The 15,778-nt window shown below is 47.4% G+C and overlaps 1 long non-coding RNA gene across 10 annotated transcripts; it reads right to left on the bottom strand.

The window, feature by feature from the left end:
* Positions 1-2,028: 2,028 nt before the first annotated feature.
* Positions 2,029-6,268, bottom strand: LOC120706368. 10 transcript variants are annotated; one of them, XR_005688270.1, is made up of 9 exons: positions 6,072-6,262; positions 5,821-5,901; positions 5,040-5,725; positions 4,454-4,539; positions 4,300-4,356; positions 3,436-3,540; positions 3,169-3,302; positions 2,740-2,814; positions 2,029-2,267 (listed from the first exon to the last, which is right to left on the bottom strand). It is a non-coding gene; the product is annotated as an uncharacterized LOC120706368 (long non-coding RNA). The 10 variants fall into 10 exon arrangements; XR_005688273.1 differs by having other exon boundaries at positions 4,300-4,539; positions 5,040-5,122; positions 5,670-5,725; XR_005688265.1 differs by having other exon boundaries at positions 4,300-5,466; positions 5,670-5,725; positions 6,072-6,268.
* Positions 6,269-15,778: the final 9,510 nt, after the last annotated feature.

Here is a 15,778-nt window from a genome sequence, read left to right as displayed (position 1 = left end):
TAAATGGACCGAAGCGGTACCTTTGAAGAATATGACACATAGATAGGTAATTGAGTTCATTATAGAGCATATTATTCATAGATTCAGCATTCCTTAAACTTTGACAACGGATCGAGGTTCGTCATTTATTTCAAAGGAGGTACGAGAATTTGCCGAATCTTACAAAATTAAGATACTCAATTTATCTCCATATTATGCTCAGGCCAATGGTCAAGTCGAGTCTAGTAACAAAATTTTGATAAGGCTCATCAAGAAAAGATAGAAGAGAATCCTAGGAGGTGGCATGAGGTTTTATCCGAAGCATTATGGGCTCATAGAATATTTAGACATGGTGCTACTAAAGTTACTCCTTTTGAGCTTGTTTATGGTCAAGAGGCCGTTTTACCCGTTGAGTTAAATCTGAACGCTTATAGATTGGCTAAACAAAATGACCTTTCCGCTGTTGATTATCATGACTTGATGGATAATATTGATGAAGTAAGCGACAAGCGGTTGCAAGCTTTGAAGGAAATTGAGAAGGACAAGCTTCGGGTGGCTAGAGCTTACAACAAGAAGGTAAGGGCTAAATCTTTTCAAGTTGGTGAGTTGGTTTGGAAGATGATTCTGCCTCTTGGGACAAAGAGCAATAAGTTTGGCAAGTGGTCGCCATGTTGGGAAGGTCCAACAAGATTGTCAAGGTTATCTTCGGAAATTCTTATATGGTGGAGACGCTGCAAGGAGAACGTCTACCCAGGGCACTGAATGGAAGATACTTGAAGAAATACTACCCAAGTGTTTGCTTTTTGGCTTAGAGCATGTTTAGGTACTTGCTTTTTGGCTTGCATAGCTCACCAAAAAGACAGGGGGGCATATGTTGGAGGCCAAAATTGGCAATAACCGACCGGTTGGGCCGACCGGTCAGACCGGTCTGGGCTTGTAATCCGAGTAGGGTTAGAGTTTTATGTTAAGAGTCCTATTGTAACCTGATTTGGAAGGGGTACGTCCTCCCCGCCTTATAAATATAAAGGCTATGGCCGATTGAGGGTTTTCTAACCACAATCGAATCAATACAATCTCTCTTACCCTTTTACTCAAACCCTAATCTTTTCTAACCCTTTGCTGTTCTTTGCTCGTCTCTACGGCGTTCAAGGGCGTCTTGAGTGGTCTGCCGACCTCAAGGCAACCCTAGTTCTTCAAGCTCCGACGGGGTCCCTCCCGAGCTCGAGGTTCTAGGTCTTCGTGTGTTTCTGCCTTCAACCGGTCTGACCGGTTGGAGCGGCCGGTCTGACCGGTTGGAGCGGCCGGTCTGACCGGTCGCCGTCTGAAGCCCGCTTGTGACGATCGTTGCGATCCGCGCGTACTAGCGCTCCGGTGTGTTGACCAGATTAGCGTCAACAATCGGCATACTGTTGCTGCCGATCGGCACTGTGTGGATCTCGATCCATAGCTCTACCCAATCTCTGATGTCAATCTACAGCATATAGTTCCCTTCGTTCTCTCCTGTGGTGAGGGGGAATCTATGTAATTCTCATAATTGAACTCCATGTTATCGGTAATTGGGTCTTATACAATGCGAGCTTTATGTTACAACTCTGATCAAGTTATTACAACTAGGATAGATGATACTTTATTGTTGAATCTATGTGGATGCATTGTATTCGTATGGGGAAACCAACAGGTGAGAGATTAGGAGTGCGGCACGTGACAGGTGCTGAACCGAGCGCAGCCTGGCATAACCTGGGACTACCACTCAAGCTACCAACTAACATAGGAGGTTTCATTGAGATTACTAGTAGGGTGCGCGTGCCTCAGGCATGTGTTTTACAGAACAATCTAAAAATAACTGAATTGTATCTACTAAAAATTTAATATATTTATTAGTTTCCAGATTTTATGATTTGGGCACGTGTTTTAAAAAACAATTATCTAAAAATAACTGAATTGTATCAAACACCTACTAAAAATTTAGTATATTTATTAGTTTCTAGACTTTATGATTTGGGCCTAAACTGGCCCAACAAACTAGCCCACACATATAATTCAGTCAAATTTGTTTCAGAACAAAAAAATTGTTTCGAAATAATTTTTTAATTGTTCCAGCAATACAAAAAATTTGTTCGGGAATAAAAAATTTGTTTCAGAAGAAAAAATAGTTTCCAGATTTTATGATTTGGGTACAATGCTAGACAGGCCATTTGTTCCAAGACGATAATGTCTGCTCCAACCAAATACCTCAGCCGTGAGCCCCTCATGGTCAGTGTCCTCAATTAGGCGATTTTGTGTCAACACTGCAAATCAAAGAAAACCAAGGCAGTCTATGAATCAGAAAGCTAATGTAAAATTGATTTCCTAGGATGGACCTTCACGTTAAGCTGTTCTCTACAAATCAACATCGGAGTGACTTGAATGTCAGGAATCACTATAAATAGCTAAAAAAACTCCCATTAATGTCACATACAATTAATGAAATATTTTTTCAAGTAATTATCCGAGAGCAGTTGGACTAATTTGTACTACTAACAAAAAGGAGACAGGGAAGTATGAATATCAACAATTCTCTTAAACAAACTTTCACACATTCTGTTCCAAAAGGTAGGTTCAAAGACATAAATCTCAATCTGAATCACAGATAGCTCAAATTTGCTTATTCTTAACTGCATTCCTTTTAGAACAAAAACCATGCAATTAAAGAATGAAACTAACATTCAATTCAGCCCATTGGGACACGTTCACACAGTAACATTAACAGGAGAATGGTACCTTGTGGCTGATGCAATCATATCCTAGAGGTGCTTCTCAGGCATTGTGGCCGATGCAGCCCTAGACGAGCAACATCTGAACAAGAAATCACAGGGATCCCAACATAAGTGGAAGATAGGCCAGATGGCTCCAGAACAGATGGCGCTAGATGAACTTGTGATATCATGCTGTATAGATACTCCAAGGCTCGGTAAAAGGCAACTATGTCAGATTCTACTAAAAGATCATGGCAACACACCTATTGGATGCACCCAGACATTTAGAATCTTAATTTTAGTAACAAAATGTCTTTCCCTTGAAAACCGGAAGGAAGAATATGCATATCTTGAAATAACAGTGAGCAGAGAAAATCAGAATGGTAATCAGTAATCACTACAATAAATTAACGATGGTTGGTGTGCAACTGTGCATGATTAGCAGATCACCAACCTTGTGTTAGGTGGAGTTGACATCGCGGCATGATTAGCAATGTTAGTGCAGGGCCCTCGGGCAGAGATAACCGGCAAACATCCTTCAAACCACCACAGAACAGCGAAGCAACTGGTGCTGGGCAATGATGTTTGCTGCGATTCAGTCGGGCATCACATTAGAATGAAGCCATCATGCATCAATTCCCAGGCATACATCAGAATCAAGCCATCATCCATCAAATTGTAGCAGAGAGCAAACCATATTTAATTAGGCAATAGAATTTACCTAGAGGCTTCCATCACCAATGCGTAGTGTCCAATTGATTTGGAGTAGAAATGGTTTCCATCAGCGATTTAAGATCAAATGTGTTTCTGCCCGTACTGTACTTAACTGAAAGAGAAATACAAATTCAGAAGTGAAGTGATAAAATCTAAATTTAGAAGTGATATCCAAATCTGACCTACAAGCAAAGCCAAGCTGTTCAAGCTGTTCTGAGTCGGCTTGATGGTCTGATAGTCCCTTCCATGCCTCAAGACCCAATGTACAAATCAGACCATCAAGCCGAGACAATGGGAGACAATGGACTAATAATTATCGTATTAAGTTAACACACACATCATGGAATAATAGCAGCAAGAACATCATGATCTTGGAGTCAAGATTCATTTTATAAGTGATCAAATTTAACTTGCAAGTAATCATGGTTAAAGAAACATTATACCCAGAACCCAATAAATGTATCTTATCCTTTCCTGAACCAATAATTTACTGATAAATGCACGGTGTTTTAACTTTTTTTAACACATTGCAGGTAGTAGAGAGATGCAACATGGCACAAACAATATGATATTTCTGCTAGATTCTATTAAATCCTAGAAAACTGACATGAGGAACACTTTCACTTCTTGAGGCTATTTGGAATGCACATTTTTAGATGCTCAAAGAAAGCACAAGTACTTTCCTGTAGACTTTAGATGTTATTTAGAAAAGCACTGCTGAAGAAAGTAATGCATAAGCATCAACTGTAAACTATGTCCAGGCATGAAACAGTGAAACAGATTCTTTACAGAAAATAAAAGGCTGCATGTTATGTAATAAATCCATTCAGAATACAATTTATAAATATGTATCTATTGTTAACAATAATACCTGTGGCTGCTGATCAGCTTGTCAATAAGGTGGTCTGGTTTTTCTTCATGGTTATTCCTGATCGCCAAGAACTTAGTAAATGCAAGTGAACATTTTTAGCAGAGAAATAAGCTAAATAAAGGATAATCATGCTTCTGAGCCTTGTTATTTTTACTTGTTTCTCAGACATACTGTCCTTAATTAGCAATACCGAAGGCCACAAATCTTTTCACTGACAGATCATTGTGAAACATCTATGGTCTGCAAAGAACAAAAGAAGCTATTGTTGCAAAATATGTACTACTAAAATCCTAGAAATCCAAATAAAATAAAAGACAAATATCATTACTATATTCTTCCAATGCAAGGACAAAACAATAAATTTCACGGTACAGTTACTGCATCAAATCAAAGGGCAAGCTGCAAAGGCAAATTCTCCTTCTCTAATTCATAAAGGTGGCTATGATACTACCAATTCAGATACTGCATGAGTTAAAGCTTTAAAATCGAAAGATAAAAGACACTGCAAGAACATTTTTTTCCTATACACAAATCCAAGAGTTCTACCATACAGGTCATGGCTGATCTCTATGGCCTATTTTAGGTTAAAGTACAGAGAAGCATACCATGTATACATAATTTGAACAATTTCTAAGCTGGAAAATGGTTACGATCTCAGGCTCACTCAATACAAGGCATATAAAAGCTCTAAATACGGGTAATACAATAAAGTGCAGAATAAAGATGGAAGAATAGCTTACTTCTGCAGCCCCAAGTTGAAGTAGCAGTGGAGAGATCATCTTTTAGATAACGAATTGATTTAGTACTTGTTGAAACCACCTAACTGTCACCAATTTAGAAAGAGAGCCTTTTTGTAAAATGCCTAGATATTGGGTAAAACAGAATATCGAGCTCAGGTTCTGATATCATCAATAGTAAGTATTTGAGGCTATAATTATCCAGCCAATTCAGGTTTCAATCTCTGCCTGAGGGGTACCACGATATGTTCAAGGTTAAACTCCTGCCTGTCTAGCAGGTTCACCTTGCACCCAACCATGACCACTGGTGCCTTAAACTCCACTCGGGCATATTAAACAACGCAAATTACGAAGGCAACCAACTAACGAACCATTAGCTATGTAAACCAAAACTAGAAAGGCAACGAACTTAGAACCGAGTAGCCATAACCTGCAGAGCCAGTCAAACATGGCAGGTCAGTTTATGAATCCTCAATGAATTGCCATACACTTTAATACATGTATTTCCGTAAACTTTAGTAGATGAAAACATTAAATCATCTAATATTTGCAGCAAGATGAAACACAAATTATATAATCATGCTCCCAGCATTCACAAACTGCATACTACAAAGCAAAGTATCCGATTGCTACCTTCACAGTTTCAGAAGAGGAAGTAACATTGTGGTGCAGTGGTGGAATTGACGTTGCTGCAGGAAAGCCACAGATTAATTATCTTTCCAAATGTACTTTGAGACAAGAGTACAACGAAACAACAACATCGTTAAGTGTATCGAGAAATTACCAGCTGCTGAAAAGTCAAACAACGGTGGCAGTGGCTGTCCACTTGGCAAGCACACCTTGGAATTGAAGAACCTCTCCTAATCTGATCACAAAAACTCATAATCACAGTTGGAGAAGCACAAAGATAGATAAGTGAAGTCAAGAATGGAGTATTTGCAAAGTAAAATTAAACAACAAGCGAACATACAACTATTAATTTTGGGGCAATTTCATGAGCTAATCCAGCACAATAAGTAGGGGGCAGGGGCGGACCTGAGATATGGGCACCGTGACGCCTGGCCAATGCTGCGTCGGAGGGCACGGCCGTGGCGAGGTCATAGCAGGGCACGAGCAATGACGTCATGGTGTCCCTGAGCATCGCGTCGTTGAACACGCACCGGAGCGTCCGCTCGCCGCTCGCCGCGGAGCAGCTCCGCCCACCACCCACGCCGGCTGCCTCAGCACTTTATGTAACACCCAGGTGTTAATCCTTGGTAATTAAGTTAATTAAAGTCATTAGTTTTAAACTCACACGACAAAACGCAAAACCAAAACACCTCCTGTCAGCCTGGGCCGGACCGGTCTGACCGGTACAGGCAACCGGTCTGACCGGTCTAACCTGAGCAAATCGTTTTTGGGTCCACATCCTTTAAATCACTCTCCTCTCCTTCTCTCAACCACTCCCTCACCTCCTCGTGCCCAGGTCGGCTCATGCCCGAGCTCTCCCCTCTCACTCTCACCCCAAACCCTAGAGCCCAAAAACCTCCCCTCCATTTGATCCCAAGGACTAGAACGGATCAAACCGACGTGGGGAAGCTTCATCCCCTTGATTCTCCCCTGGGAAGCCTGGGATTCAAGTCCTTCGCGCGGATAGGAGCTCATTCAAGGTATTTTGCTTTTGATGGTCGATCTCTAGTTCTAGGTGGTTTCAGGTGATTCCCTCCGGTTAGAAACGTCCAAAGGTATCCCTGATTTAGTTCGGTATCCCTGAGTTAGTTCCTAGAAGGGTCTTAGGACTGGTGGCCGGATTTCACCACAACAAGGGTCTTAGGTTCTGGTCTGGTTAGGACCGGTCTGACCGGTCGGAGTGACCGGTCTGATTTGTGTCACGGTAGGATTGGGTAGACCGGTCTGACCAGTTTGATGGACCGGTCTGACCGGTGGGGTGTTGGCTGAGAAGGTGAAAGTCGGGATAGTTGGTAAAATTGGTTAGAAATTATTTTGGCTATTAGTTACTTATAATTTTTATAACTCATGCATGCATTTTCATGCCATATGCATATGCACACGTGTAGCAGCCGCGGCGGAGGAGGTCGTGTACGAGGTGGTTGCGGAGCCACAGGAGCCCCAGGGGCAAGCCCCGCAGCAGGAGGATAGTGGGGAGTCGGCCTAAGGCCCCACTCACCCCAGTATTGAGCAGCAGGCGCAAGGCAAGCCCCGGTGCACATCCTTTTATTTCAAATTATGACACCTATAATTATGTTTCTATTACTTGTGAATTAGGTTCAGGAATTGTTTGGAACCCTAGTTGCATGATCCCTAGGTTTCCTAGAGTTATACTAGTATGTGGAGGACGATAGAAATGCTATGCTTAATAGAACTCGGTAGAAGACGAGTGATTTCGGGTCACTCGCGAGATATAGGGTTTTTAGTTATTTGTAATATATGGAATATTGAATTAAGGAAGAAAGGAAAAGAACTTGGAGACCGGGAGGGAAAAAAGTTAGCCCCGCCTGTGTCGGTTAAGGACCGTTCGTTGTCTGGCCCTGTGATCGAGTTTGAATTGTACTAACCGCATGCCGGGAGTAGGAGGTAGTCGAAACTGGTAAGCCTAGTACTGCTTTGCTTCAAAAGTACAGGACTTCAACTCACCTCCTGGGGTAGTCGAGTAGTCCGGAGAAATGGGGATGCATGTTTACTTTTGGTGGTCTCACGTTGAGCTCGGCTGACCATATGATGGTGGGGCGGTCCTGTAGTTCGAGGTGGGGAGGGGAAGGGTTGGCATGTATAGTCCGACGGGGCAAATACGTGCCGTGTTGGTTAGATCCACCTTGCAAGGTGAAATTGGATCGATTCGCCATCAGTCGCTCTCGGATATGAGCACCTTGATCACAGCACCGCATCGTAGTAATGCTATATGGAATTTTAAGTGATGCTTGGAAATGACTATCATGAATTATTATCCCATGTTTGTCATGATTTGCTTAGCAGGTGCAAATACTAGTTAATGATGTTAGGTATACTAAATTTGGAGCTAAAAGTGGAAAAATAAAGACTTATTGTAGAAGCTTTTCATGCAAATTAACCACCAACCAGAAAGCCTTGCATGTCTAGATATGTGGGCTAAGTTATACCCACTGGTCGGGTAAGCCTTGCTGAGTATTAGTATACTCAGGGTTTGTTGCCACAATTATTATTTTAGGACACCCGGACGTCGATTTCTGCCCCTGCTGCGTTAAATTCATCCGCAGAGATGCAGAGGGGTGGGAAGTGGTGGAGAGAGACCCTTAGGCTAGGGCTTTGTCGGGTTGAACACTTGAGGGCAGAGTGTTCAGCCTTTCTGTTTTGCGCAGACCGGTCTGACCGGTCCGTGGGACCGGTCTGACCGGTGGAGGCTTTAGAGGAGTGGAGACCGGTCCGACCGGTTGGAAAAACCGGTCTGACCGGTCATGAAAAATTCAGAACTGGTGAAGGTTAATGTAGTAATAGATTTCTTTTCATTCTGGACTTCGGTTACCTATATTGTAAATTTTGTAAATTATACTCTCTTGTGTAAATTTGAACTCGGTTTGTTAAAACTCTTATTTATCGATTCCTTCATCCTTGTATATTTTCAAGTATTCTTGTCGTGCTTGTACCATCTGCGTCCACCATCGCGTGGGACTACCGGTGTTGTTTCGATCGGGCCGTGGGTTGAGAAAGGATCGCCAAATTAAGCCGTTAAGCTAATGCGCCCGATGTGTTCAAATGACGGCCATTACGCTTAATTAGAGTTTTAATTTGGCGGTTCCGTCGCAGCTGGTATCAGAGCCGACTCTCGCGGTTTCACGCCACATACGGGCATAAGTGCGCGGACATGAGCACGGGCGCGTGGTCGCAGATGCCACCGGCATGTGGGCGGGCGCGTGCGGGCACAGATGCGCGGGCATCGAGGATGCGCCGGCACTGGACGCACGGACGTGGCACAGGGACCGTTAGCACTGGACGCACGGACGTGGTACATGGGACCGTTAGCACTAGATGTATGGGACGTGGCCAAGAGAGGAGATCCTGGTGGTATTTAGGTTGGTCTGGTACTCGACGGGGACGTCGAGTCCTAAGGGGGGTGATTGTAACAGCCCACGAGCCAGATGGGCCGGGCCGAATCCCGGGGTAACTGTAGCTCGTTTACTGTAGCGCCGAAAAATACTGTATCGGCGGAGGTTTAGTCCCATACTGAAAAGAGAAGGAAACCCAGACCAGCTTAAATACCAGGCCCAGGGTAGTTGAATAACTCTGGTTGCAACTTTTTGCGCAAAGCGAGGACGAAAGCACAAGAGAGTTATTTAGCAGGTGTGATTTACTCAACGTGCAGAGTATATCTTAGCTGTTACCCCGGGTCGAGTCGTTACACTTTATCCCGATGCTCGCGGCAACGAACGCGAGCGCCTCATGGGCCGAATACCGCGGATGCCCATGGGGCCTCTGAGGAACAGCATCACAGCCAGCACGCCACCCGCGCTCGCGGTCAAGTCGAAGAAGACGGCGACGCGTGCAACGGGGTCCAAGCTTGCTACCGCCCAAGCTCGAGCCTCGTAAGCGTTGCGGCAGAGCCGTCGATGGCCAGCACCCGCTATCGAGGAACACCCGCACCGGCTTCCCGGGGCCGGAGGACAGGCACCCATTGGCAGGAGCGGACGTCGGTGGCGGCGCGTGGAAGGAAAGGACCTTGGACGCCCTCCTCATGCAGCGGCCCCTCGCTCGCCACCATGTCACCTCTCCTCGTGCCACACACGCCGCGGCCTCACGCCTCTCCTCACGCAGCGGCCTCGCCGCTTGCCGCCGCCGGCGCCATGGGCACCCCACCTTCCCTCGCGCAGCTCACCACCGCACCTCGCGCTGCGACCCCCGGCCCCTCGCGCCATGATCCCGCGCCCCCTCGCGCCGCTTCTCCCCATGCGGCATGCCGCCGCCCGTCGCTGGCCTCCTCGCGCCGCGACCCCCCGGCCCCTCGCGCCGTGATCCCGTGTCCCCTCACACCTCTTCTCCCCGCGCGGCGTGCCACCGCCCATCGTTGGCCTCCGCGCGGCCGCAGCGGCGCCGGCGGGGGAGGAGCGCCGGGGGGAGGGTATGGGCGCCCGAGGGAGGGGAGGGGACTGGGGAGCAGCTGCGGGGAAGGGGAGGGGACTGGGGAGAACGCCAGGGAGGGGAGGGGAAGGAAGGGCTCCGGGAAGGGGAAGGAAGGGGAGCAGCGCGTGATTGACGGGGCATCCCGCGGCGCGTGATTCATGCTGATTTGCTAGGCGACCAATGAGGATGCGGGTACCAGGAGGCGGGTAAAGGTTGGCGCGGTGACAAAAATTTTGATGACCCTGCGGAATTGTAAGGCGCAGGCGACGAAAAGGCGACGAAAATCTGTCTGCCACCGCCTTTCGTCGAACATTGTTTCTTACAGGTGGGCCACCAAGTGGTGGATTGTGAGAGATATGGGTAAGTTAATCTTAATAAAAAAAGTTTCAATTTCTATGAATCCTTATATTATAGATATAGATAGATAAACTAGGTGAACCTGACCCATCGGAGAGAGCGTGCTCTTTATCTTACCTACAACCTATCTTAATCATCTTGTTCTTTATTTATTTGTCTTTTATTATTCATTCTCTATTTTCATCCAACTTAATTATTCTTTAGTAGATTAGTTTAGTTAAAGTCCCGTTTGTTTCTTGTGGATTTTATAAAACCTTGGAATACTCCAAGGAAAAAGCTACAATTGACCTGTGCGCTTGCGGTACATCATTAAAATATAAAGCGTGTGAACAAGTCACGTCAACACTCACCCACAATGCTGCCTCACCCCCCCCCCCCCGAACGCCACCCTCCCCCACCGCCCCCCCCCAATGCCACCCCACCCATCACCGTACCCTCCTCCCACCGCCCGCACGCCAACGCCACCCACCCAATCACCATGCCGCACTGCAACGCCACCCCCACCACCCAACGCCACGCCACCTCGTTACCGCACCAGCCCCATGCCGCCGCCCCACACCCCAACGTCACTCCACGCCATCGTCACTATATAAAAAAATTGACCTATAGTGACGTGCACAATGGTGACATGCTGTTGTACGTCACCTTTGTTATCTGGGTGACACGCGAAGATGATGCACGTCACCTTTTACCTCTCGGTGGCCTCTCTAAAACATTGCTCGTCACCTTTGTTATGACATAGGTGACGTGCAACATCAAAGCATGTCACTTTTGTTATAGGTGATGGGCTACATTTATGGCCCGTCACCTATAAGTTTGATATAGGTGACGTGCAACATTAAAGCATGTCACCTATAAGATTAGTATAGGTGATGGACTTTGATAAGTAAAAGGTGATGGGCAACATCAAAGCACGTCACCTTTGTGATGACATACGTGACGTACAACATCAAGGCATGTTACCTTTGTGACTTTTATTAATGTTTGAACATGCAATTTTTGAAAAATTCAAATTGTCTCAAATAAAAAATTGGTCTATACCAAAGTTGTAGGTATCAACCAGATATACAACTTTGTAGTTCAAAATTTTTTTAGTTGAGATTGTTTTGGCACCCAAATATATAGTTTCAATTTTGAATTTCAAATTTTCAAAATTTTCAAATGACCTCAGATGGAAAAAGTATATACGAAAGTTGTAGCTCGCCACCAGATCTACAACTTTGTAGTTGAAAAGTTTTTCATTTGAGATCGTTATAGCTGTGAAATAGGTCATATAAGACATTAAAAAGTGATGATAAAAGGAAAATATCTCATTGTTTGTAACATGTGATGGTGTAGCCCAGTAGCAGAGAAGGGTACACACGAGGCTGAGGTTGTGGGTTCGAATCCTAGTAACGCTGGAAAATCCGCACGCGCGCATATTTGCGCAAAAATATATTTGATTTTTATTCAAGCTGCAAATATTTATTTTTGCACGCAAAAGAATGATGCTCGTCACCTATGTGTTGACATAGGTGACGGGCTAAGAATACCATAGGTGACGGCTCGTACTGATGTCCGTCACCAAAATGAACATAGGTGACAGACTTTTGCTCGTCACTTTTCTGTTCTAATCAGTGACGATGTACAAGTGACGGGCGTGATGCCCGTCACCTTAGGGAGATGATGCCCGTCACTATTGACCTTTTCTTACATAGTGTGTTGCCCTACCTTGGTGCCACCCTGCGTCCCCATCGCCCCCACCCCTCGCCGCCGCACCCAAACGCCACCTTAAACTGATGCCGCCCGCCAGCCATAGACGCACCACCCCATCACCGCCACACCCTGACGCTGCCTCGTCCCCCCTGGGTCCCGCCACTGCCCCGCACCCCAACGCCACCCCACCCCATTGCCGCCCCACCCCAACGTCGCCCCACCCCGACGCCGCCTTGTCCCCATCGCCACCCCGCCCACAGCCCCGCACCCCAACACCACCCACACCATCACCATACCCCCTCCGGCCGCCTCGCACCCCAACACCACCCACCCCATCGCCGCGCCGCACCCAAACAACACCCCCACTACCCCGCCCCCCAACACCACCCACCCCATCACCGCCCCTCCCCCCCCCACCCGCACCCGAACACCACTCCACCCCCCGTCGCCGCCCCGACCCTCCCTCCTGCTGTGATGCGACGGTGGGGCGGTGATGGGGTAGCGGTGTCAGGATTGTAGTGGCGACCCAGGGGGTGTTAGTGCGACACAATGGGGTGGGGTGGCCTTGAGGGGTTGTGCAACAACGGGGTGGCAGCACTACCACTACAACATATATGGGCTTCTACGACGTTTTATTTATGTCATTGAAAGTGGTATTTTTATCATCTTTCAAAATATGTGACATTTGCATGACAAAAATCGATTTGTCGCCTATACCATGTCATAAAAGGTCTTCTGCGACAAAAATATATTTTTTCATCATAAATCTTATGACGATTACTCTATTGTCACTAATTTGTGACGCTCATTTTTTGTCATAATCAATACCAAGTAACGTCACAAAATTGTGTACTTGGATGACTGTACATACGCCATGTAGGATCGAAAATGTCGTAAAATTTTTACATCATGCGATGTGGCTATGACTAGGATATGTTGTGGCACCTCCATTATGACGATTTGATTCATCATAAAATATTCAAATTATCAAATTCAACACATTTTTTCAATCTTGTTATTTGATTTAGGCTGATATCACTTCAGAACAACATATTTCAAAACAAACATCACGTCACTTCACAAAACATTTATTACAGCCCGACATCACTTGGCCAAAAACCACCAGATTCATGCATAACTCAGCCAACATCATACCGATGCAGCGAAGGGGTGGCGGGGCGACAATGGGAGGAACGCTAGTGGTGGGCGGCGTTGGGCTGCAGGGTGGTAGGGGGATGGTGATGGGGCGCGGGATAGGGGACGGTGATTGCGCAAAGGCAGTTGATGATGGGCGGGGCCGGGGTCGGGGTGGGGTGGCATTGGGGAATGGGGCGGCATTGGGGGTTGACGGCGGGCAGGGTAGCGGTGGGGGTGATGGGGAGCTGGGCGGCGATGTGGTGAGCGGCGTTGGCGGGCAGGGAAGTGGGGGCGGGGGGTTGGCGTGCGGGCCGACGTTGGGGTGGTGTGGCAATGGGGTGGGATGGCATTGGGAGGTGGGCGGCGGGGGGAGCGATGGGGGCGGGGGGGGGGGCAGGGTGGCGGCAAGGGTGGGGCGGCAATGTGGTGGCGTGGCATTCGGTATGGGGTGGTGGGGGCGGGGGGTGATGGGCGATGGTGGGCAGGTGTTGGTACTTTGTAACGTCACGAATAAAATCCGCAAGCGCACGGATACTGTTGTAGCTTTCACCCAAGAGTATTCTAAAGTATCGTATCCACTGGGGAACGTGAGTGCACTATCTACGGGTTCAGACAGTCCAAGGACACACACACTGGTGTAGGAGGATAGGAAAGAGAGGACTTTCTAAGATCTAGAATCTATGTTTAGAAGAAGAGATCACGTCGCCGTTATACTTCGAGCTACCGGTTTCGACCGGCTTATACAAGCCGATAGCTCCAGTAATAATGCTATATCCGATATCCAAACATGGAGGATTACTAGGGCTCGAACAGGGCTGTCACCACCTCTACAAACTGTGGGACTATCGGACAACTGAGTGGTATAGTCCAGCCTAGACACCACATCTACGCCTTTCCCTACTAACTCTAGAGGCGATCAGGGTTATCCTTTTCTATCCGGAGCCCAACTCTAGAGTCAAATGCTACTCGCTAAGCATACACATCAACTAATATAAGGTAGAGATGATAACTTGCGATCTAAACTCTAATTTTAAATAAACAAAGAAAGTCTCGAACACATGCAACCGAATAAGCATCCGTCGAGGGACAAGCGGAGAAGAGCGCCGACAAGCCCGGCACATCCCCCGACTATCTCCCTCACTCTCATAGAGGTACAATTTGGAGAAGAGCTTCATTACCGGCACCCCTCCTGAGTACCTCTACTCCTAACTCCCTAAGAAAACTCTCAACTAAAGTAAGAACTCAAGAGGAGAGTGAATGGTGTTGTGTGTGGTGTGTGGTGTGTTCCTATTCTCACCATCTCCCCTTGTATTTATAGGAGGGAGCCACCCCGGGAGTGCAGCCAATCCTCCTCAAACCGCCTTCTAAAGCCAATAGGGAAGTGACACGTGGAAGCTGGAGGCGAGCGGGCCCAGTGCCAGGTCGGCCGACCAAGGAGGTCGGCCAACCTCTGCCCACCATCTTTTGCCCCCAAATTTGGACACGTGACTGATGAGTGGGCCCTTAGGTCGGTTCTTGGTGATTTGGCGCGAAACTATGTCAGTTGCATGCCCTGGTGGGTCCATGGATCTTCTTACTCGCGTCTGATTGGTCGAGGTGGAATTACTTCGGATCGATGATGTGTCACGCGTGTGGGCTGAGTCTCCTTCTTGTGTGAGCTGCCAAACAGGCCCGTTTTGTCCCCTGGGCTCGCTTGTGCTTGGCCTAAGAATTTAGGCCTTGGATAATATGCTTCTTACATGCAGTTTTGACCCAAATTCACCTGCACACATTCTCAGACCAGCATCTGTGGAATTCGTCAAATAATTATCCTATGCTAACATTTATTCCTTCTGATGTTCGACTTTTGCACGATAGTTGACAGTCAAAATGGGTCGTTAGTGACCGTCAACAGCAGGGTGGCGTCAAGGGTGGGGCGGCGATGGGGTGGGGCTGCGTTGGGGTGCAGGGAGGCGTCGGGGATGGGGCGGGGTACTGTGGGGTGTGGGACGAAGGGTGGGGGCGGTACGGTGATGGGATGGTGTGGCATTGTGGGGTGGGACGGCGGGGGTGGCGTTGTGGTGTGGCGCGACGATGGGGCAGGGCGGCGTCGGGGTGGGACGACGATGGGGTGGAGTGGCGTTGGGGTGAGGGGCGTCGGCATGGGGGGTGCAGCGACGGGTGGAGTAGCGTTGGGGGGTGGGGGCGGGGATGGGGTGCAGTGTCGGGGCGGTGTCAGGGTGGGGCAGCGTTGGGGGGTTGGGGTAACCGTGTGGTGCGGGCCGGGGTGGGGGCAGGTTCGGGCGGCGATGAGGACAGGGCTGTGTCGGGGTGGGGCGGCGATGAGGATTTCAAGTTATTTGATTTTTTATGAGTTTTTTAAATATTTATTATCAGTTGAGATTATTTTTCCTATGTCAACCAAACAAAGCCTGGGAATCGGGGTTTCTATCTCGAGCGGGGAGGGAATGGCATGGCAAGGT

This window comes from Panicum virgatum, chromosome 5K, assembly GCF_016808335.1.
Source record: "Panicum virgatum strain AP13 chromosome 5K, P.virgatum_v5, whole genome shotgun sequence".
NCBI classification, from domain to species: Eukaryota; Viridiplantae; Streptophyta; class Magnoliopsida; order Poales; family Poaceae; genus Panicum; species Panicum virgatum.
Note: the sequence above shows the minus strand (reverse complement) of the source record. Positions and strands in the feature narration are given on the sequence as shown.